Source organism: Nicotiana tabacum, chromosome 23, assembly GCF_000715075.1.
Source record: "Nicotiana tabacum cultivar K326 chromosome 23, ASM71507v2, whole genome shotgun sequence".
Classification (NCBI taxonomy): Eukaryota; Viridiplantae; Streptophyta; class Magnoliopsida; order Solanales; family Solanaceae; genus Nicotiana; species Nicotiana tabacum.
In genome coordinates, this window is record NC_134102.1 from 64,724,023 (window position 1) to 64,749,169 (window position 25,147).

Consider the following 25,147-nt stretch of genomic DNA (forward strand, 5'->3'; position numbering starts at 1 on the left):
GCATACGCCCAAGTCCCAAATCACGATATGGACATACCTTAACTATCAAAATACTGATCTGGGTTCGTTTGCTTAAAATGTTGATCAAAGTCAACTCAGTTGAGTTTTAAAGCTCTATTTCACATTTTAATCCATTTTTCACATAAAAACTTTTCGGAAAATTTTACGGACTACGCACGCAAGTCGAGAAATAATAAATAGTGCTTTTCAAGGTCTTAAAACATATAATTACTTATTAAATTTAAAGATGACATTTTGGGTCATCACATTCTCCACTTCTAAAACAAACGTTCGCCCTTGAACGGAGTTAGAAAAAGTACCTGAGCTGGAGAAAAGGTGTGGATATTTACTCAGCATGTCCGACTCGGAATCCCGGGTAGATGCCTCTACCGACTGACCTCTCCATTGCCCTCGAACTGAAGGATAACTCTTAGAACTCAACTGTCAGACTTGCCGGGCTAGAATAGCCACCGGCTCCTCTTCATAAGTCAAATCTTTGTCCAATTGGACTGAGCTGAAATCTAACACATGGGACGGATCACCATGATATTTTTGGAGCATAGACACATGGAACATTGGATGAACCGCTGATAAACTAGGTGGTAATGCAAGCCTGTAGGCTACTTCACCCACCCTTTCAAGAATTTCAAAGGGTCCAATATACCTAGGGCTCAACTTGCCCTTCTTTCCGAACCTCATTACACCTTTCATAGGTGAAATCCGGAGCAATATTCTTTCTCCAACCATGAATGCAATATCATGAACTTTACGGTCGGCATAACTCTTTTGTCTAGACTGAGCTGTGCGAAGTCGATCCTTAATAATCTTGACCTTATCCAAGGCATCCTGTACCAAATCAGTACCTAACACTCGAGCCTCTCCCAGTTCAAACCAACCAACTAGCGATCGGCATCACCTTCCTTATAGTGCCTCATATGGAGCCATCTGAATACTTGACTGGTAGCTATCATTATAAGCAAACTCCACAAGTGGCAAGAAATGATCCCAAGAACCTCTAAAGTCTATAACACAAGCGCGAAGCATATCTTCCAATATCTGAATAGTGCGCTCTAATTGTCCGTCTGTTTGTGGATGAAATGTTGTACTCAACTCCACCCGCGTGCCTAACTCATGTTGTACAGCCCTCCAGAAATGTGAGGTAAACTGGGCACCTCGATCTCAATTAATAGACACGTTCACACCATGAAGGAGGAGAATTCATGAATGTAAATTTCAGCTAACCTCTCTGAAGAATAGGTAACTGCCACTGGAATGAAATGTGCTGACTTGGTCAACCTGTCCACAATGACCCAAACTGCGTCAAATTTTCTCTGAGTCAGTGGGAGCCCAACAACAAAATCCATAGTGATACGCTCCCACTTCCACTCAATAATTTCTAACTTTTGAAGCAAACCACCAGATCTCTAATGCTCATACTTAACTTGCTGACAATTCAAACACTGAGCTACATATGCAACTATATCCTTTTTCATTCTCCTCCACCAATAATGTTGCTTCAAATCTTGATACATTTTGGTTGTACCGGGATGAATAGAATACCTGGAACTGTGTGCCTCTTCAAGGATTAATTCACGAAGCCCGTCAATATTAGGCACACAAAAACGACCCTGCATTCATAGAACTCCATCTTCCCCCACAACAACTTGTTTGGCATCATCGTGTCGCACCGTGTCCTTAAGGACAAGCAAATGAGGATGATCATACTGTCGCTCTCGGATATGCTCATATACAGAAGATCGAGCGATTGTGCAAGCTAGAACCCGACTGGGTTCTGAAACATCTAACCTCACGAACTGATTAGCCAAGGTTTGAACATCTGCAGCTAACGGTCTCTCACCAATCGGAATATAAGCAAGGTTGCCCATGCTCACAGCCTCTCTATTCAAAGCATCGGCCACCACATTGGCCTTTTCGGGGTGATAGAAAATGGTGATATCATAGTCTTTCAACAACTCCAACCATCTTCTCTGCCTCAAATTAAGATCTTTTTGTTTGAACAGATACTGAAGGCTACGATGATCGGTAAATACCTCACATGAGACACCGTAGAGGTAATGCCTCCAAATCTTCAGCGCATGAACAATGGATGCCAATTCTAAGTCATGAATAGGATAATTATTCTTGTGAACTTTCAACTGGCGCGACGCATATGCAATCACCCTGCCATCTTGCATTAATATTGCACCAAGCCCAATATGAGATGCGTCACAATATACCGTATACGAACACTGGTGCCATAGTCAAAGCGGTCTTGAGCTTCTGGAAGCTCAACTCACACTCGTCTGACCATATGAATGGGGCACCTTTCTAGGTCAGTCTGGTCAATGGGCTTGCTATAGATGAAAACCCTTCCACAAACCGACGATAGTAACTTGCTAAACCCAGGAAACTCCGGATCTCTATAACTAAAGTAGGCCCAGGCCAATTCTGAACATCCTCTATCTTCTTAGGATCCACCTTTATGCCTTCTGCCGATACAACATGCCCCAAAAAGGCAACTGAACCTACCCAAAACTCACATTTTGAAATTTTGGCATATAACTGGTTATTCTTCAAATTCCGAAGCACACTCCGAAGATGTTGCTCATGCTACTCTCGATTGCTGGAGTAAATCAAGATATCATAAATTAATACAACCACAAAAGAATCCAAATAGGGCTTGAACACCCGATTCATCAAATCCATAAATGCTGCTGGAGCATTTGTCAACCCAGATGACATCACAAGGAATTTGTAATGCCCATATCGAGTCCGAAAAGCTGTCTTAGGGACATCAGATGCCCTAATCTTCAACTGATGGTAACCAGACCTCAAATCGATCTTCGAAAATACCTTGGCACCCTGAAGCTGATCAAATAAGTCATCAATTCTTGGCAGCGGATATTTGTTTTTGATAGTGGCCTTATTCAACTGTCGATAATCTATACACATCCGCATAGAGCCATCTTTCTTCTTTACAAATAGTACTGGAGCAACCTAGGGAGAGACACTTGTCTAATGAATCCCTGATCAAGCAAGTCTTGTAACTACTCCTTTAATTCTTTCAACTCTGGCGGGGCCATACGGGATGGTGGGATAGAAATGGGCTTATTGCCCGGAGCCAAATCAATACAGAAGTCAATATCTCTGTCGGGTGGCATTCCCGACAAATCTGCAGGAAATACTTCTGGAAATTCACGAACAACTAGTACTGAGTCCATAGAAGGAACATCCGTACTGGGATCGCGAATATAAGCCAAATAGGCTAGAAACCCTTTCTCAACCATACGCCGAGCTTTTATATAAGAAATAACCCTGCTGGCAGAATGACCAGGAGTTCCTTTCCACTCTAACCGAGGTAACCTCGGCATGGCCAGGGTCACTGTCTTGGCATGACAATCTAATATAGCATGAAAAGGTGACAGCCAATCCATACCCAAGATGACATCAAAATCTACCATATCAAGAAGTAGAAGATCCACATTAGTCTCAAGATTACAAATAGAAACCACACAAAAACGATAGACATGATCTACTACAACAGCGTCTCCCATCGGTGTAGATACACACACAGAAGCACTTAGAGAATCACAAGGCACAACCAAATATGAAGCAAAATAGGAGGACACATAGGAATAAGTAGATCCTGGATCAAATAGAACTGAAGCATCTCTATGGCAAACTGGAATAATACTTGTGATCACAGCATCAGATGACTCGGCCTTAGGCCTAGCTGGAAAAGCATAAAATCGGGGTTAGGCCCCACCACTCTGAACTGCATCTCTGGGACGGCCTCTAACTGGCTGGCCTCTACCTCTAACAGCCTGACCTCCACTTCTAATGGCCTGACCTCCACCTCTAACTGACTGACACCTACCTCTAGCTGGCTGAGCAGGCGGTGAAGCAACCGGTGTCGGTATGATGGCACGTGAATCCTGTCGAGATCTGTTACTCGCCAACCTAGGGCAATACCTCCTGATGTGACCAATGTTCCCACACTCATAACACCCATCCGGATGTCGTGGCTGCTGAAGTTGAAGCTGACCCAAATGGGCCGGATAACCGCTGTAGTAACTCTGGAGTGGCGGTGCACTAATAGGAGCTGAATGTGCACTGAATGCTGGTTGCCCATAGTAAGGTATAATAGGACCGTGACTCCCTGAAGCACCGTGAGATGCATGAAGTGCTGAATGAAATAGTCTGGGAGGATGACCCCTACCAAAATTACCCCTGCCTCCAGACGAGGCACCACTGAAACCACCGAATTGACGAGGCCTCTTATCAGACCGCTGCCCTCTCTCCTGTGCAAGAACCATCTAGATCCTCCTCGCAACATTAGCAGCCACCCGATAGGGTGAGTGAGTCCCTCAATAAACCTCCTCACTCTCTCTCCCTCACTAGGTAGTAAAAGGAGAGCATGACGGGCCAAATCCACAAAACGGGACTCATATTGAGTAACAGCCATACTGCCCTATTGTAGATGCTCAAATTGCTTGCAAAATTCCTCTCTCAATGTAATAGGAAGGAACTTCTCCAGGAATAGCTGAGAGAACTGCTCCCAGGTAAGTGCAGGCGATCCAACTGGTCTGGTCAACGTATAATCTCTCCACCATCTCTTGGCGGAACCCATCATCTGAAATACAGCAAAATCAACCCCATTGGTCTCAACTATACCCATGTTCCGCAGCACCTCGTGGCAGCGTTCAAGATAATCTTGTGGGTCCTCAGAAGGTGTACCACTGAAATGAACTGGAAAGAGCTTAGTAAACTTATCCAGTCTCAATAAGGCCTCAAAAGACATGGTGGGCCTATCACCGGTCTGAGCCGAAATAACTGGCTGAACTACTCCAACTGGCGGGGCTGTTGGAGCCTGATTCTCGGGAGCCATCTGCTCCGGAGCGGGAGTTTGTGCTCCTCCCCCAGCCTGTGAGACGGTTGGTGCCATTCGAAATGTACCATTCTGGGCCACGCCCTCCATAAGACTCACCAAACGGACCAAAGCATCCTGAAGCACTGGAGTAGCATGAATCCTTCCAAGACCTGAACTGGTCCAGCTGGTACATTCTGAACTGGAACCTCCTCCTGGAGGTCTACCTGAGGTTCTACAACAGGTGCAGCTGCTCAAGCTCTGGACTGAGCTCTACCTCGGCCTCTAGCACGACCTCGGCCTCGACCTCTACTTCTAGCCATGGTTGCCACCGGGGGTTCTGGTCCCTGTCCATCGGTAGAGGTATTACGTGTTCTCACCATCTGCGAGAGAATAAGAGTAGAATGGTTCAATCATTGATGATAGAATAAAATCGCACGACAGAATAAGAAAGAAGTGATATTGTTCCTAAACTTCATAGCCTCTGAGAGATAAGTACAAACGTCTCCGTACCGATCCTTCAGACACTATTAAGCTTGCCCGTAACTCGTGAGACCTATGTAACCTAGTGCTCTGATACCAACTGTCACGACCCAAAATTCCTACCTTCGGACCGTGATGGCGCCTAACATTTCACTTGCTAGGCAAGCCAATGTTAAGAATAATATTATCCATTTTAAAACAATTTTTAAATTCATTAATAACAAAGAACAAATGCGGAAGTAAGGTATGAAATATAGTGAATAATCCTTAAAAATAACGGTGTCTAAATACCATCCCAGAATTGGTGTCACAAGTGCACGAGCTTCTAGAATAATACAAATAAAGGTATGAATAAAATAAAGCTGTCTGGAAATAAACACACAGCTAAAGTAAAATAGACGGGGACTTCAGAACTGCGGATGCCGTGCAGTTATACCTCAAGTCTCGTCTGGTAGCTGAAATCCGAGCAAGTCTATGGTACACCGCTGGGACCAACTCCAAAATCTGCACAAGAAGTGCAGAGTGTAGTATCAGTACAACCGACCCCATGTTTTGGTAAGTGCTGAGCCTAACCTCGACGAAGTAGTGACGAGGCTAAGACGGGTCACTTATAGTAACTTGTACGCAATATTAGTAACAACAACAAATAATAAAAATAAATCAGGTAACTCATTTATAATAATTAAGGTCAACTCAACAGTCATAACCCATTATCATTTCCATCAATTTCCGTTGCAGCGTGCAACCCGCTCTCACAATATATTCATATTCAATTCTATTGCGGCGTGCAACCCGCTCCTCCAATATATTCATTTTAATAAATCTGGTGCGGCGTGCAACCCGATCCTCCAATATGGACTTTTAATAAGTATGTTGCGGCGTGCAACCCGATCCTCCAATATGGACTTTTAAAAAGTCTGTTGCGGCTTGCAACCCGATCCTCCAATATATCTATTTCAATCAATTCTGTTGCGGCATGCAACCCGCTCCTCCAACATATTCATTTACCAATTCTTATAGAAGAAATTTCCCCAATAAATGCAACAATTAATATAAAATTATAAGACAACAAACCTACAATAATTATGATTTAATTATGAAACAAACAATGACAAATAGCAAATTATTATGAAAATCAGGGAGAAAATAGACAGTTTAATATTTAATATGCTAAATGTCAAATAACAATTAAGACACTAACTCAAATAGCATGTAACAATTAATGCAGGAATTCAAGAATTAATATTTGACAAAGAATAGGAGAGAAACAATTATTATAATTATTAATTCATGATTTAAAATAATTTATAATTTTTCAAGTAAGTAGGCAAACAATTAATTTGACGACGTACAGACACTCGTCACCTCGCCTATACGTCGTTCACATGCATTTCACATAACAAATAGTTTAAGGGTTGTATTCCCTCAAGTCAAGGTTAACCACGACACTTACCTCGCTTTGCAAATTCCAATCAATTACTCGACCATAGCTTTTCCTTTTAAATTTGTCTCCAAAAGCTTCAAATATATTCACAAATAATTTGATATACTCAATAAGAATCATAGGAATTAATTCCATATGAATTTGTTAATTTTCCAGATAAAAATCCTAAATTCATTTAAATATTCGACAGTGGGACCCACGTCTCAAATCCTGAAAAAACTTGCGAAATCCGAACACCCGTTCCGTTACGAGTTCAATCATACAAAAATTATCCAATTCCGATATCAAATGGACCTTCAAATCTTAAATTCTCGTTTTTGGAAGATTTTATAAAAATCTGATTTTTCTTCCCTAAATTCACGGATTCATGATGTAAATGAGTATGGAATCATGAAATATAATCAATATAGGATAAGAAATATATATACCCTAAGAATCATACTCTTAATCACCCATCATTACCCAAACTCGAAATTGAAAATTAGGGGTTAGAACCTTATCTCTTTGATGAAGAACTTGAGGAATTTCTTGTTGGTTTTCAAGGCGTGGACAAGAATTTGATGAACAAGACACTTTATGTACTTCCTCTCTCTAGAACACTCTCACTTCTCTCTAAAATCATCAGATAAATGCCCCAAAATAAACCCCAAAGCCTATTTATCAAAATGGGGTCGGGTTTGAAAATAGAAAAATTACCCCTCCGAAAACAGGTATCCGGTGCCCAGAACTGGGCTGTTCTAGACCATTTTGCGACCAGCTTGCGGTCACATAACCATTTTGCGATCGCATAATGGTCGCAGAATTACATTTTATCATCCTTTGGTAATATGGTCATAACTTCTTGTGGGAATGTCCAAATGACAAACGGTTTAAAGCGTTAGAAACTACACTCAAAGATCTTTCATTCGATAGGTAATACACCATACACAACTTCGTTTCATGAGAGTTATGCTCATTTGAAATTAGCTCTTGTGTGAACTCACTTGAAACTTTAATCTTATGAAATTTCCAACTTCTACATTTAATGCCGAAACCTATCGAATCAAGTCCGATTGACCTCAAATTTTGCACACAAGTCATAAATGAAATAACGGAGCTATGAAAAGTTTTGAAACTAGATTCCGACTCCGATATCAAAAAGTCAACCCCGTGGTCAAATTTGGAAATCTTTAACCTTTAAATTACTAGTTTCCGTTAAATGGTCATAACTTGAGCTAGGAACCTCCAAATTAAATTCCGGGCATATGCCCAAGTCCCAAATTACGATATGGACCTACCTTAACTATCAAAATACTAATCCGGGTTCGTTTGCTCAAAATAATGACCAAAGTTAACTCAGTTGAGTTTTAAGGATCTATTTCATATTTTAATCCATTTTTCACATAAATACTTTCCAAAAACTTTTACGGACTGCGCATGCAAGTCGAGGAATGATAAATAGTGCTTTTCGAGGTCTTAAAATACATAATTACTTATTAAATTTAAAGGTGATATTTTGGATCATCACAATAAAATACCAACTTAAAGTTTTATTCTAAAAGGTCAGCGCTGGGCCCGCCCCTCGGAACCCGACAAAAGTTTTACGAAATCCGAACACCCATTCCAATATAAGTTCAACCATACCAAAATTATCAAATTCCGATAACGGATCGCCCTTCAAATCTTAAATTAAAGTCTAGACAATTTCTACCATTTTCAACCCAATTCACTAATTTAGTGATAAAAATAACAATAGATTCATGTAATTTAACCAAAATCAAGTTAGGAATTCTTACCCCAATGTTTTCCTTGAAATACTCTCGAAAACTCGCCTCACCCAAGCTTCCTTGGTCCTAAAATGGAAGAATGAGACAAATTTGGACTTTATACTGCTGCCCGGGGGTTTGTTCTTCACCTTCGCGATGAACAAATTCTCCAACAACCATTTTCAAACTCTTCTCAGATAGCCTCTAGTATAATAGTCATAACGTTTTGTACAAATCTTCAAATGATGAATGGTTTACCTTTATGAAAACTAGACTTCAAGGACTATAACTTTCATTTGTTGCTCATCTCCCAATTCCTTATAGATTGCAAGATATAAACTTCCAAAGTCAGCCATATGCAACAAAGATTTCCAAACTCTTCCCAGACTACCTGTAGTATATCCACTATAACGTTTTGTAAACAACTCCAAATGACAAAAGATTTATCTTTCTGAAAATTAGACACAAAGGACTACAACTCTCATTTTTAGATCATCTCCAAATTCCTTATAGATTGTGAGATATGAGCCTCCAAAGTCAGACGACGGACTCAAACACCCAAACTTGGTCCGGAACCACGCCGAATCAAACCCGAGGCCCCCAGGACCCCGTCCAATCGTATCAACCAGTCCCAATACATAACAAAAACCTGCTCAAGGCCTCAAATCACATCAAACAACATCAAAACCATGAATCTCACCCCAATTCAACCTTTATGAACTTTAGAACTTCAAACTTCTACATTCGATGCCGAAACCTATCAAATTAAATCCGATTGACCTCGAATTTTCCACACAAGTCATAACTGACATTACAGACCTACTCCCACTTCCGAAATCGGAATCCGACTCTGATATCAAAAAGTCCACTCCCGGTCAAACTCCCCAAAAACCTTCAAATTTCTAACTTTCGCCAAATGACCCCGAAATAACCTACAGATTTCCAAATCCACATCTGGACGCTCCCCTAAGACCAGATTCACCATGCGGAGCTATTCCCAAGATCGGAATCCCAAACGGACATCGATAACATCAAAATCCACTTCAACCCAAACTTAGGAAATTTTTAAACTTTAAAAATGCCAACCTTCAATAATAGGCGTCAAAATACTCACGGGCCACCTGATACTCGACCTGAACATACGCTCAAGTCCGAAATCATCATACGGACCTATTGGAATTATCAAAATTTTATTCCGAAGTCGTTTGCTCAAAAGTCAAACTCAGGTCAACTCTTTTCATTTAAGCTTCAAAAATGAGAATTGTTCTTTCAATTTAAATTCTGAATCTTTCGAAAATCAAACGGCCGCACACGCAAGTCATAATACGTATTACGAAGTTGCTCGGGACTTTAAGTAGCTGAATGGGGCATAGATTCTTAAAATGACAAGTCGGGTTGCTACATTCTCCCTCTCTTAAACATACGTTTGTCCTCGAACGTGCCAAGAATTATTCTGATGACAGTAAATTACTGAGTGCATTATTTCACACATACTCACAAGTGATTCTACGTCACCGTAAATTTAACAGGGGTCCGACAACATCATCTCACTGAAGATTATTTCTTTTATTCACACTTATAAGCTTTAAAGCCAATTCCTTACACTCCAATCAATTCAAATTCCTTACATCAACACACGGTATTCGTCTCAACCGGCTGTAGCAACTCGTGCCTACGCACACATCATACGTATGTCCATAACCACATCTCTGGTCATAATAATTGTTTATAATTAACTTCAGCATCCTCAATTAATCTCATCTTAACCAAAATCTCATATCTAATTTTCACAACACTGACGGCAACACGCGAGGCATGAAGACCTCATAATTATTTACTCAGGTTAACGAGTCACATTTAACGCCACCTGGGCACTCACCTCGTAGACTAAAACTCAATAATTACAGCACAATTATGGCACAGAAATACATAAAAGAATTATCACATAAGCCTATCAGGCATGACTCCCTATTAGTACTATAGTACAAATTAAATTTCACAAAGGAAGAATTTAAACTCATAAATATTTCACCACAAGGACCTCGTCCTTATATAACTTCCATCGCGGCTTGTAGCCCAGTTTAAATATTTCACATCATATAAAAATGCGAGGATCTCGTCCTCAACTCCGAATCACAAGTATTTTGCACATTGTGCCAACTAAAATTTTCAATTTCCCTTCTTTCTTCTTTTCAATAAATTTCGTACACAATTTTGTTTTTACAACACATAATGAACCCTCATGCCGGTAGGGCATATAATTCATTAAATTGAATTCAATTATTCCGAAATCACATCGAAACCCACTCTAGAGAGTAATAGAAAGTCACTTTTGGACTTATAGTCCTCAATAGTGTACAAAATAAAAACAAAATGATAGACACAAGCTAACATCATCGAATCTCCCAACAGGGATAAACATATATGTGGTTTACAAAATTACGAAGCTCATCCATAAGCGTAGCATAATAGGAGGGCTCACCTCAATATTCAGAACCGAATCAAATTAAGGAAAAATATCATTTTATAACAAATCAGGATCATACCTGTAATGACACCATCTGGTGTAATGGCCTCAGACACACCATAGCAAATATATCAACGGGCTGGACCTCCCCCTCTAGGGCGCCCTCTACCCGCCTGTCCTCTACCTCTAACTGGCTGTGCACGTGGGGTAGTAACTGCATTGGGTCTCATAGCCTAAGTGTTATGATAAATTCCACCCCTCCCAAGTCTTGGATGATCTCTCATAATGTGCCTAATATCACCATACTCATAACAACCCCTCTGAGGTCGCGGCTGCTCGTACTGAGTCTGTGCCGGATAACTGAAATAACCACTTAAGAATCTCGTGTCGGTGGCTCACTATAAGAAATTACTGGAGCACCTCGAGTAATCTGATGTACGGACTGAGCTGGCCGACTGCTCGAGCCTCCGCCATAATGGGTCATAGCTGAAGAGTAAAATCCATAGAACCCTCCAGAACTTCGAGACCTTTTGGCCTCCTTAGACTCTCTTTCCTCACCTAGAACACCCTCAATCCTCCTCGCAATCTCCACTACTTGTTAAAATAGAGTATCAGTTTGAAACTCCCGAGCCATGCATATTTTAAGATCATAATCGAGCCCCTTAATAAATCTGTGAACCCGCTCTCTGACTGTAGGTACCAAGATAGGTGCATGACGGGCCAACTCACTGAACCTGATAGCATATTCTGACACTATCATAGTGACCTGAAGCAACCGTTTAAACTATTTGCGCCACGCATCTCGGAGAGTCTGGGGAACAAACTCTTTCAAAAACATTTCCGAAAATTGAGCCCAAGTTGGTGGTGTTGCATCGGCTGGTCTACCTTCTTCATAAACTTGCCACCACTGATATGCTGCACTTGACAGCTAAAATATAGTAAAGGCAACTCCGCTCACTTCCACAATACCCATGGTACGGAGAATACGGTGACACTTTTCTAGAAATCCTTGGGCATCCTCTAAAGTTGTGCCACTAAAAGTAGGTGGACTATACCTTTTAAACCTCTCAAGTCTCTTTTGTTCTTCTTCTGATGCCTCTGGCCTGACCTCAGGCTGAACTGGAATAACAGGTTGTGCCGGTACTACACCCGAAACCTGACCAATATGAACCTGCTCCTCTGGAGTCATGGTAGGAGTCTGAGCTACTCCCCCAATCTGCGAAATATTTGGTGCAACAGAGATCAATCCCACCTGAGTTAATATACCAAACATACTCAGGAACTGTGCTAAAGTTTCCTGAAGTCCGGGGGTAACAACAGGTGCTTCTGGCACCTGTCCTCCAATTGGAGCTATTGGAGACTCCTCAATTGCTGCTCTGACAGGTTCTCTAGTTGCGGCACGTCCTTTTCTCGGACTCTACCTCGGCCTCTACCTCGGCCCCGGCCTCTTGCGGCCCTAGCAGTATGCGCGGGTGCCTGCTCAGCTGACCTGGTAGCACGTGTCCTCACCATCTGTGAGAGAATAAAGATGCAAAGGCTCAAATTCCAAATTCAACAAATTTCGCACGACAAGAATGAAAGAAGTGGAAATTTCCTAACAATTTTGTAGCCTCTCGAAGATAAGTACAGATGTCTCCGTACCGATCCGCAAGACTCTACTAGACTCTTTCGTGACTCGTAAAACCTATGAACCTAGAGCTCAGATACCAACTTGTCATGACCCAAAATCCCGCCACAGGAGTCATGATGGCACTTAGTCTCTAAGACTAGGTAAGCTGATTATAATAACAATTCAAGCCATTTTTTTTATATAAACCAACAGCGAAAATAATTACAAATATAACAACCTCCCAAGACTGGTAATACTGAGCCACGAACTATAACTTAATACATGGAATGATCTCAAGGATCGAATACTCAATACTGTTTGATTAATAATTAACAGTACAATAAAATGGAAAGACTCCAAGGGACTGCGACGATCAAGTAGCTCTACCTTGAATCCTTGCGATCACACTTTAACTTTGTCCGAATCTGATATTTCCAACACCTGGCTCTGCACAAAAATATGTAAAAGTGTAGTATGAGTACACCACGGTCGGTACCCAGTAAGTATCAAGACTAACCTCAGTGGAGTAGTGACGAGGTACAGTCGAGACACTCACTAGTCTAATAACCTGTGCAATATAGTATGCAAAAATAATAGGAAACAAATAACAATGATGGCAACAATAATCAATCAGTGATATACGCAGCAGGGCGACAAGAACACCATAAATATTGCGCAACAAATAATGAATACAAGTACAACCAATTAATCAAGTCCTTCCAATATAAATCTTTCGCCTATATTTTTTCAAATAGAAATCTTCAGGATATAATACTTTCAAATAAATCTCTTTCAAATCTCTTTCCTTCAAATAAATATCTTTCAAATAAAATTCTTTCGAATAAAAGACAACATATGACACAACATTTCAAAATCATAAAATACGGGTCTCAACCCACTTTCATATTTTCACGGCAACTCGAGCCAATTTCTCTATCACAACCGCACGGACAACTCACGTGCCAAATATCATCATCATTTAACCACGGCACCTCGTGCCCACATTTTATATCACAACTTCACGGACAATTCACGTGCCAATATCATCATTATTTACTCACGGCACTTCGTGCCCACATTTCAAATCACAACTGCACGGACAGTTCACGTGCCAATATCATCATTCTTTACTCACGGAACCTCATGCCCACATTTAATTTCAAAATCCGCCTGGCAATAACCACAAATTCCTAATTTCAACATTGATCAGACAATTATCAATTTACCAACAACAAGACAAATTGCACAGGGTATAAAAATAAACACAAGGAAAATCACAATATCACATGAAAATTACCAATCCAATAACTCCATATCATCACATATTATCCCTGACAATAGCCACCCTTATCTCTCCTATAGCCACCCTTATCTCTCCTATAGCCGCCCTTATCTCTCCGCCCAGACAATATCCCAACACACATAACAACAGTGAAATGCCACCCTTATACCCCACATAATATTAACAGTGAAATGCCACCCTTATATCCTCAAAATAATAACTCAAATAACAAAATAATTTACACGGAATATTATCACGGCAACATAACATAATCAATTCATATCACAATTTGCCCAATGGCCACAACCAATTCCAAAGATATAACAAAATCAATTAATTTCACAAAAAATAGCTCAAAACTCCACACAATGTGTATGAAACCTCAAAACGACAACAGAGATGGAAAATACTCAGTATAGGGCAATGCCTTCATTAATCCAAATTCGTGATAATTATATAATGCCTCGATTTAAACTTAATTCATTAATTATTTGCAGATGGAAAATCCATAATATAATTATTTCCATGAAATATCAAATCATCAAACTCAGGGAAATTCACATAAATATACAAGCAATAACCACATCAAATTGTCATATAAAAATAAATTCAACAAACGCGAATTGAGGCATTACAAATAGATGATATAATAAATGCCAACAATTATCCAATTTACTACACAGTATGCCTAAGACTTTAACCGAATCAATTTTGCACATATAAGCCCGAGTACGTACTTGTTACCTCGCGTACACGGCTTTTCACATTTCACAAATGGCACATAAGACTCGATGCCAAAGGGGTAATTCTCCCACTCAAGGTTAGGCAAGATACTTACCTTTTTGAAGTTAGGCCGATATTCTAAAATAGCCTTCTTGCTTGAATTAACCTCTGGACACATCAAATCTATCAAATTAATTGTATAACTTCATTAAAATTTATCAAAAATAATTTCGGATAATATAACACCAACTTAAAATTTTATTCTAAAAAGTTAGTGCGGGGCCCGCCCCTCAGAACCCGATAAAATTTTTATGAAATCCGAACACTCATTCCGATACGAGTTCAACCATACCAAAATTATCAAATTCCGATAACGGATCGCCCTTCAAATCTTAAATTAAAGTCTGGAAAATTTCTACCATTTTTAACCCAATTCACTAATTTAGTGATAAAAACAACAATAGATTCATGTAATTTAACCAAAATCAAGTTAGGAATTCTTACTCCCAATGTTTTCCTTGAAAAACTCTCGAACAATCGCCTCACCCGAGCTTCCTTGATCCAAAAATGGAAGAATGAGATGAATTTAGACTTTATTCTGCTACCCAGGGGTTTTTTCTTCACGTTTGTGACCCTCCCCTCGCGTTCGCGATGAACAAATTCTCCAACAGCCATTTTCAAACTCTTCTCTGACAGCCTCTAGTATAATAGTCATAACTTTTTGTACAAATCTTCAAATGATGAATGGTTTAACTTTCTGACAACTAGACTTTAGGGACTATAACTATTATTTGTTGCTCATCTCCCAATTCCTTATAGATTGCGCGATATAAGCTTCCAAAGTTAGCCCTGTGCACCAAAGATTTTCAAACTCTTCCCAGATAGCATGTAGTATATCCACCATAACATTTGGTACACAACTCCAAATGACAAATAGATTACCTTTACACAAACTAGACACAAAGGGCAACAACTCTCATTTTTGGATCATCTCCAAATTCCTTATAGATTGTGAGATATGAGCCTCCAAAGTCATACGACGGACACCAAAATTTCCTTCGTCGCGAACGAGAGAGCCTCTTTGCGAATGCGAAGAACAAAGTCCTAACGGCAAAATCCTTCTTTGCGAACGCGAGAGGCTCCTCGCGAACGCGAAGAACAACACCAGAACCAGCAACCAGCAGCATCAAAACACCTAAACTTGGTCCGGACCCACCTCGAATCAAACCCGAGGCCCCCGTGACCCCGTCTAATCGTACCAACCAGTCCCAATACATAACACAAACCTTCTTGAGGCCTCAAATCACATCAAACAACATCAAAATCATAAATCACACCCCAATTCAAGCTTTATGAACTTTAGAATATCAAACTTCTACGTTCGACGCCGAAACCTATCAAATCAAATCCGATTGACCTCGAATTTTGTACACAAGTCATAACTAACATTACGGACCTACTCCCACTTCCGAAATTGGAATCCAACCCCGATATCAAAAAGTTCACTCCCGGTCAAACTTTTCAAAAACTTTCAAATTTCCAACTTTCGTCAAATGACCCCGAAATGACCTACAGATTTCCAAATCCACATCTGGATGCTCCCCTAAGACCAGATTCACCATGCGGAGCTATTCCAAAGCTCGGAATCCCAAACAAACATCGATAACATCAAAATCCACTTCAACCCAAACTTAGGAAATTTTTAAACTTTAAAAATGCCAACCTTCAGTAATAGGCGTCGAAATACTCCTAGGCCACCTGATACTCGACCTGAACATACGCCCAAGTTCGAAATTATCATACGGACCTATTCAAAATTATCAAAATTTTATTCCGAAGTCGTTTGCACAAAATTCAAACTCCGGTCAACTCTTTTCATTTAAGCTTCAAAAATGAGAATTGTTCTTTCAATTTCAATTCTGAATATTCCGAAAATCAAACTACCGCACACGCAAGTCATAATACGTATTACGAAGTTGTTCGGGACCTTAAGTAGCTGAATGGGCCATAGATTCTTAAAATGACAAGTCGGGTTGTTACATATATACTCCTCCCCTTACCAAATATTAATCGATTCAATTGAATTTGTTCTAAAATATTTAATGTTTTAAAAGAAAATCTTTATTAATTTTTCTTCCTTTGCCGCTCCAATTAGTGGAATAATAATCAAGTGAGATGTTTTTAAACAAAAATAAATGATAGAAAAATACTCTTATGAATAATTTTTCTAAAACACGTACAAAATCAGATAATCTATATTATTATAAAAGCATGAATATAATGTCGAATTACAAAAATAACCTTATAATATTAAGCATAATAAGTCATAATAAAAGGACAAAACCAAAATTCTACATATTAGCTTTATAATCCTATAAGTTTTAGGACATAATACTATACGTTAGGAATCCTACATGATTACCTTTAGGAATCCTATTAGTATACTTAATTTTCGACTGTCTAATTCATATAAAATTGAACAAGTAAAATATGTTTAGTCATGTAATTCTATTACTTTTAGGATTTACTTCTTAAAAATTTCTATTACTAATTTAATTTGAAAACGTATTATAATGTCCTATTACTAATTTAATTTAAGAATGTATTATATTGTCCAAATCCATTTAGAAAAAGGAGAGCCTATATTATTATAAAAGCATAAATACAATATTAATATATTAAAATTGTAACGACCCGACTTGTCGTTTTAAGAATTTAAGTCACGTTCGACGGCATAAGGCCCGGAGCAGCTTCATATTACGCGTATTGACTTGCGTGCATGGTTGAATTCAGTTACCGGATGATTCAAAGTGATTTGGGATACTTGGTCCCTAAAAAGGAAGCTTAAGTCTTAGGATTTTGATCGTAGTCGGAAATATATGAAAACGACTCCAGAATGGAGTTCCGTCGGTTCTGTTAGCTTCGTATGATAATTTTGGACTTAGGAGCGTGTCTAAAAAATTATTTGGAGGTCCGTAGTGGAATTAAGCTTGAAATGGCGAAACTCAAAATTTTGAAAAGTTTGATCGGGGGGTTGAATTTTTGATATCGGGGAAGGAATCCGATTCCGGAAGAAGGAGTAGGTCCGTAATGTCAAATGTGACTTGTGTGCAAAATTTGAGGTCAATCGGACGTGATTTGATAGATTTCGGCATCGATGATAGAAGTTGAAGTTTCAAAGTTTATTAAGTTTGAATTAGGGTGCGATTCATGATTTCGATATTGTTTGATGTGATTTGAGGCTTCGAGCAGGTCCGTGTTATGTTATGGAACAGGTTGGTATGATTGAACGGGGTCCCGAGGGGCTCGGGTGTGTTTCGGGGTGGTTTCGGACCAAATTGGAGTTGTTTGGACTACTGTTGTTGAAGTCTGGTTTCCTTCTTCGCGAACGCGAAGGGAGTCCCGCGTTCATGAAGAGGAATTTGAGGGGCTGATGGTTTGGCCTACGCGAACATGAAGAAGGAGCAGGGCAAGCCTTCGCAAATGCGGCCAGGGCAACACGAACGTGAAGAAGAAAGGAAGAGTTGGGCCTGAGGTCGTGTGACCTTCACGAACACGAAGCGTGGAACGCGAATGCGAAAGAGCTGGTCATCACGAACGCGAGGAGGAGGTAGCGAACGCGAAGAGGAAATGATAGGGCAGGAATAGTTGGCCTTCGCGAACGCGACTCTGGTCACGCGAACGCGAAGAAGGATTGGAGGCAGCTGGGTTTTGGCCTTCGCGAACGCGAAGAAGGTGTATCTGGGCAGAATTTAAAAGTCCAAAAAATAAGGGTTTGAGTTCATAACTCGAAATCAAATTGGGAGCTCGGTAGAAGGCGATTTTTAGAGAGATGCTTGCGTGGGTGTTTGGGGAAAGTGAATCTTATCCAGTTTTGATTAATTTCCATGATTATATCTTTGAATCCATCATTTAATTCGGATTTAAATGGGGGGAAATCAAGATTTTTGTAAAATCTTCCAAAAATAAAAATTTAAGATTGGAGGTCGAGTTGTTATTGGAATTCGATAAAATTGGTATGGTTGAACTCGTATCGGAATGGGTATTCGGATTTCATGAAAATTATGCCGGGTTCCGAGGGGCGGGTCCCGCGTTGACTTTTGTTGACTTTTTGGAATAAATTTTTAAGTCGACGTATTGTTGTCCGGAATTGTTTCTGATAAATTTTAATGAAGTTATACATTTAATTTGGATACATTTGAGCGGTCCGGAGGTCAATTCAAGCAAGAAGGCGATCTTGGAATATCGTCATAACTTCAAAGAGGTAAGCGTCTTGCTTAACCTCGAGTGGGAGAAATTACCCCTTAGGCATCGAGTCTTATGTGCCATTTGTGAAATGTGAAAAGCCGTGTACGCGAGGTGACGAATACGTACTCGGCTTATATGTGTACATTTTTATTGAGTTAAAGTCTTGAGCATATTGTGTGGTAAATTAGGTAATTGTTGGTATATCTTTAATCATCTATTTGTCGTGCCTAAATCCTTGTTGTTGTTGAATCTGTTGTTATATGACAATTTAATGTGATTGTTACTTGATTATTATGTAATTCCGTGAATTTGTTGGTTTGATAATTATTGGAATTGAATTTCATTATGGATTTTTCCTCTGCAAATAATTAATTAAATGAGCTTAAGAAGATGTGTTTATATAATTATTAAAAAATTTGAATTTAGTGAAGACTTTGCTTTATGTTAAGTAATTTCTATCTCTATTGGTTGTTTTGGAGTGTTGTACACATTGTGTGGAGCTTTTGGCTATTTATTGTAAAATTAACTCATTTTGTTATATCCTTGGAATTTGTTGTGGCCATTGAGCAAACTGTAATGTGAATTGATTTTGTTATGTTGCCATGATAATTTGCCGTGTAAATTGTTGTGTTGTGTGAATTATTATTTTGAGGAGATAAGGGTAGCATTTCACTGTTGATATTATGTGGGTATAAGGGTGGCATTTCACTGTTGTTGTGTTGTTGGAATATTGTCTGGGCGGAGCGATAAGGATGGCAATAGGAGCGATAAGGGTGGCTATTGATATTGTCTGGGCGGAGTGATAAGGATGAGTATAGGAGCGATAAGGGCGGCAATAGGAGCGATAAAGGTGGCTATTGTCAGGGATGATATGTTATGATGTGGGGTTGTGGTGTTGATGATTTTCATGTGATGTTGTTATTTTCTTGTGTTTATTTTTATACCTTGTGCAATTTGTGTTGTTGTTGGTAAATTGATAACAATCTGATTTATGTTAAAATTCAGAGCATGTGGCTATGGCCAGGTGGATTATAAAATAAAATGTGGGCACGAGGTGTCGTGAGTAAATAATGAGGATATTTGGCACGTGAATTGCCCGTGCAGTTGAGATATGAAATGTGGGCACGAGGTGCTGTGATGAAATGATAATGATATTTGGCACGTGAGTTGTCTGTGCAGTTGTGATATGAAATAAGGGCACGAGGTGCCAGAGAAATATGATGATTTAATTATGGGCACGAGGTGTCGTGGAAACATGAAAAATGGGCTGAGACCCGTGTTTACGAAAATATGAAAATAGGCCGAGACCCGTATTTTTATGATTTTGAAATGAGGTGTCACATGGTGACTTCTAATTGAGAGAATTATATTCAAAATATTTATTTGGAAGGATTTTTATTCAAAATGAATTGTATTTGAAAGATATTTATTTAAGAAAATTATATTTGAAGATATTTATTGAAAGAATTTTATATTCGAAAGATGTTTATTTGAGGAAATTATATTTGAAAAAGAGTTTTATTCGTAAGAAATATGTATGAAAGATATTTAATTGAAGAACATTTATCAATTGTTGAGAGATATTAACGGTGATTTTATTGTCTTACTATGCACATCACTGGTTGTTTTATATTGCCCTTATTGTTATTTGTTTCCTATTATTTTGTATATTATATTGCACAGGTTATTAGACTAGTGAGTCTCTTGATTGTACCTCGTCTCTACTACCTCGTCTCTACTCCACTGAGGTTAGTCTTGATACTTACTGGGTACCGACCATGGTGTACTCATACTACACTTCTGCACATTTTTGTGCAGATCCAGGTATAGGAGACATCGGACTTGAGCAGAGTTAAAGCGGGATCGTAAGGATTCAAGGTAGAGTTGTTTAGTCGTCGCAGTCCCTTGGAGTCTTTTTATTTCATTGTACTGTTAATTTGTAATCAAATAGTATTGTATATTCGGTCCTCGTAATCCTTCCATGTATTTAGTTAGAGTACGTGACTCAGTACTACCAGTCTTAGGAGGTTGTATATTGTAATTATTTCCGCTGTTAGTTTCAAAAAAAAAATAGCTTCAAAATGTAATTGAAATCAACTTACCTAGTCTTAGAGACTATGTGCCATCACGACGCCTGTGGTGGGATTTTAGGTCGTGACAAGTTGGTATCAGAGTCCTAGGTTCATAGGTTCTATGAGTCACGAACGAGTCTAGTAGAGTCTTGCGGATCGGTATAGAGACGTCTGTACTTATCTTCGAGAGGCTACAGAACTGTTAGGAAATTTCCATTTCTTTTATTCCTGTCGTACGCAATTTGTTGAATTTGGAATTTGAACCTTTGTATCTCTATTCTCTAACAGATGGTGAAGACACGTGCTACTGGGTTAGCTGAGCAGGCATCCGCACATACTGCTAGGGCTGCAAGAGGCCGGGGCCGAGGTAGAGGTCGAGGAAGGCCACGTGCTGCGACTAGAGCACCTGTCAGAACAACAGTTGAGGAGCCACTAGTAGCTCCAATTGGGGGACAGGTACCAAAAGCACCTATTGTTACCCCCGGACTTCAGGAGACCTTAGCACAGTTCCTGAGTATGTTTGGTACATTAACTCAAGCGGGATTGATCTCTGTTGCACCAAATATTTCGCAGATTGGGGGAGTAGCTCAGACTCCTACCACAACTCCAGAGCAGCAGGTTCACGTTGGTCAGGTTCTGGGTGTAGTACCGGTACAACCTACTATTCCGGTTTGGCCTGAGGTCAGGCCCGAGGCATCAGAAAAAGAACAAAAGAGACTTGAAAGGTTTAAGAAATATGATCCACCAACTTTCAGTGGCACAGCTACAAAGGATGCCCAAGGATTTCTGGAAAATTGTCATCGTATTCTCCGCACCATGGGTATTGTGGAAGTGAGCGGAGTTGCCTTTACTACATTTCAATTGTCAGGCGCAGCGTATCGGTGGTGGCAAATCTATGAAGAAGGTAGACCAGCCGATGCAACACCACCAACTTGGACTCAATTTTCGAAAATATTCTTGAAAGACTTTATTCCCCAGACCCTCCGAGATGCGTGGCACACGGAGTTTGAACGGTTGCGTCAGGGCACTATGACAGTGTCAGAATATGCTATCAGGTTCGGTGAGTTAGCCCGTCATGCACCTATCTTAGTTCCTACAATCAGAGAACAGGTCCGCAGATTCATTAAGGGGCTCGATTATGATATTAAAATATGCATGGCTAGAGAGTTGCAAACTGATGCTCCATTTCAACAAGTAGTGGAGATTGCAAGGAAGATTGAGGATGTTTTAGGCGAGGAAAAGGAGTCTAAGGAGGCCAAAATGTCTCGAAGATCTTGAGGATTCAGTGGATTTTACTCTTCAACTAGAACCCATTATAGCGGAGGCTCGAGCAGTCGGTCAGCTCAGTCCGCACATCAGGTTACTCGGGGTGCTCCAGTTTATAGTGCACCACCGACACGAGATTCTTACAGTGGTTATTCCAGTTATCCGGACAGACTCAGTACGAGCAGTCGCGGCCTCAGAGGGGTTGTTATGAGTGTGGTGATACTGGGCATATCATGAGATATTGTCCCAAACTTGGGAGGGGTGGATTTCATCAGAACACTCCAGCTACAAGCTTTATTCTAGTTGATACTCCACGTGCACAGTCAGCTAGAGGTGGAGGACAGACGGGTAGTGGGCGCCTAAGAGGTGGAGGCCCGACCCGTTGATATAATCACTATGATTTGGCTGGGGCCAATACACCAGATGGTGTCATTACAGGTACGATCCTGATTTTTATTATAAAGGATAATTTCCCTTAATTTGATTCGGTTCTGAATATTGAGGTGAGTCCTCCTATTATACTCCACTTATGGGTGACCTTCGTAAATTTGTGACCCACTTATATTTTTATCCCTGTTGGGAGATTTAAAGATGTGAACCCATGTCTGCCATTTTATTTTTGTACACCAGTGAGGTATATAAGTCCAAAAGTAATTTTTATTATTCATTACTGTGGGTTTAATGTGTTTCGGAATGATTGATTCCAATTTTTATGAATTATATGCCCTACCGGTATGAGGGTTCATTATGTGTTATGAAAACTGTTTATGAAATTTATTGAAAAGAAGAAAGAAAGTAAATTGAAATTTCAGTTGGCACAATGTGCAAAATACTTATGATTCGGAGTTGAGGACGAGATTCTCGTATTTTTATATGGTGTGAAATATTTAAACAGGGCTGCAAGCCACGATGGAAGTTATATAAGGACGAGGTCCTTGTGGTGAAATGTTTATGAGTTTAAAATTCTCCCTTATGAAATTTAATTTGTGCAATAATATTAATAGGGAGTCATGCCTGTTAGGCTTATTTGATAATGCTTGTATATTTTCTGTTCATATTCAACCATTTTCTTGCTGTAAATATTGAGTTTTAGCCTATGAGGTGAGTGCCCAGGTGGCGTTAAATGTGACTCATTAATCCGAATAAGTAATCATGAGGTGTTCATGCCTCACGTTCTGTTGTCAGTGTTGTGAAAATTCGAACCGAGGTGATGGTAATATGAGATCAATTGATGATGCTGGAATTAATTATGAACAGCTTTTAAGACTAGAGATGTGGTGATGAGCATACATATGATGTGCTTCATGTCCTGATATCATTATGATAATGCAATGCTGAGATTAATGTTATTGATATATACTATGTGGTATATTGTTGAGTTGCGGATTTGTTGTAGGAGTTATTTTGGTGTTACTCTAGCAGGTGGTTAGGCCCAATTACAGGGGAGACTCTGCCAAAATTTATGAAAAATTTGGGAGTCAGTAAAAATTTGGGGGATTGAGACGTGCAAAATAAGAGACAAATTATGTTATGTGTTTAAGGGCGAATGTTCCTAAGCGGGGAAGAATGAAACACCCCAGAAAATTTTGAAGTACTTCAACACTATCAAGAAAGTTGATGTGTGCATAGGCACGAGTTGCTATAGCCAGTTGAGACTAATACCGTGCGTCGAAGTAAAAATCAGACATTTTGGAAATAATTGGAGAGTTAGGGATCTTTGCTCTAAAGCTTATAAGAATGGAGAAAAGAAATAATCTCAATCAAGATGGTGTTGTCGGACCCGTGTTAAATTACAGGAATTTAGAATCGCCCACAAGTATGTGTGCAAGAATATACTCAGTAATTTAAAGTCCTCAGAAATATTCTTAGCACGTTCGAGGACGAACGTTTGTTTAAGAGGTGGAGAATGTAACGACCCGACTTGTCATTTTAGGAATTTAAGTCACGTTCGGCGGCATAACGCCCGGAGCAGCTTCGTATTATGCGTATTGACTTGCGTGCGTGATTGAATTCAGTTACCGGATGATTCAAAGTGATTTGGGACACTTGGTCCCTAAAAAGGAAGCTTAAGTCTTAGGATTTTGACCGTAGTCGGAAATGTATGAAGACGACTCCAGAATAGAGTTTTGTCGGTTCCGTTAGCTCCGTATGATGATTTTGGACTTAGGAGCGTGTCCGGAAAATTATTTGGAGGTCCGTAGTGGAATTAAGCTTGAAATGGCGAAACTTAAAATTTTGAAAAGTTTGACCGGGGGGTGAGTTTTTGATATCGGGAACGAAATCCGATTCCGAAAGTAGGAGTAGGTCCGTAATGTCAAATGTGACTTGTGTGCAAAATTTGAGGTTAATCGAACGTGATTTGATAGGTTTCGGCATCGATGGTAGAAGTTGAAGTTTCAAAGTTTATTAAGTTTGAATTAGGGTGCGATTCATGATTTCGATGTTATTTGATGTGATTTGAGGCTTCGAGCAAGTCCGTGTTATGTTATGGAACAGGTTGGTATGATTGGACGGGGTCTCGAGGGGTTCGGGTGTGTTTCGAGGGGGCTTCGGACCAAATTGGAGATGTTTGGACTGTTGTTGCTGAAGTCTGGTTTCCTTCTTCGCGAACGCGAAGGGAGTCCCGCGTTCGCGAAGAGGAATTTGAGGGGTTGATGGTTTGGCCTTCGCGAACGCGAAACTATGGACGCGAACGCGAAGAAGAAGCAGGGCAAGCCTTCGTGAACACAGCCGAGGCAATGCGAACGCGAAGAAGAAAAGAAGAGTTGGGGCTGAGGTCGTGTGACCTTCGCGAACGCGAAGCGCGGAACGCAAACGCGAAAGAGCTGGTCAGCTGGTCATCGCGAACGCGACGAGGAGGTAGCGAACGCGAAGAGGAAATGATGGGGCAGGAACAGTTGGCCTTCGCAAACGCGGCTCTGGTCACGCGAAAGCGAAGAAG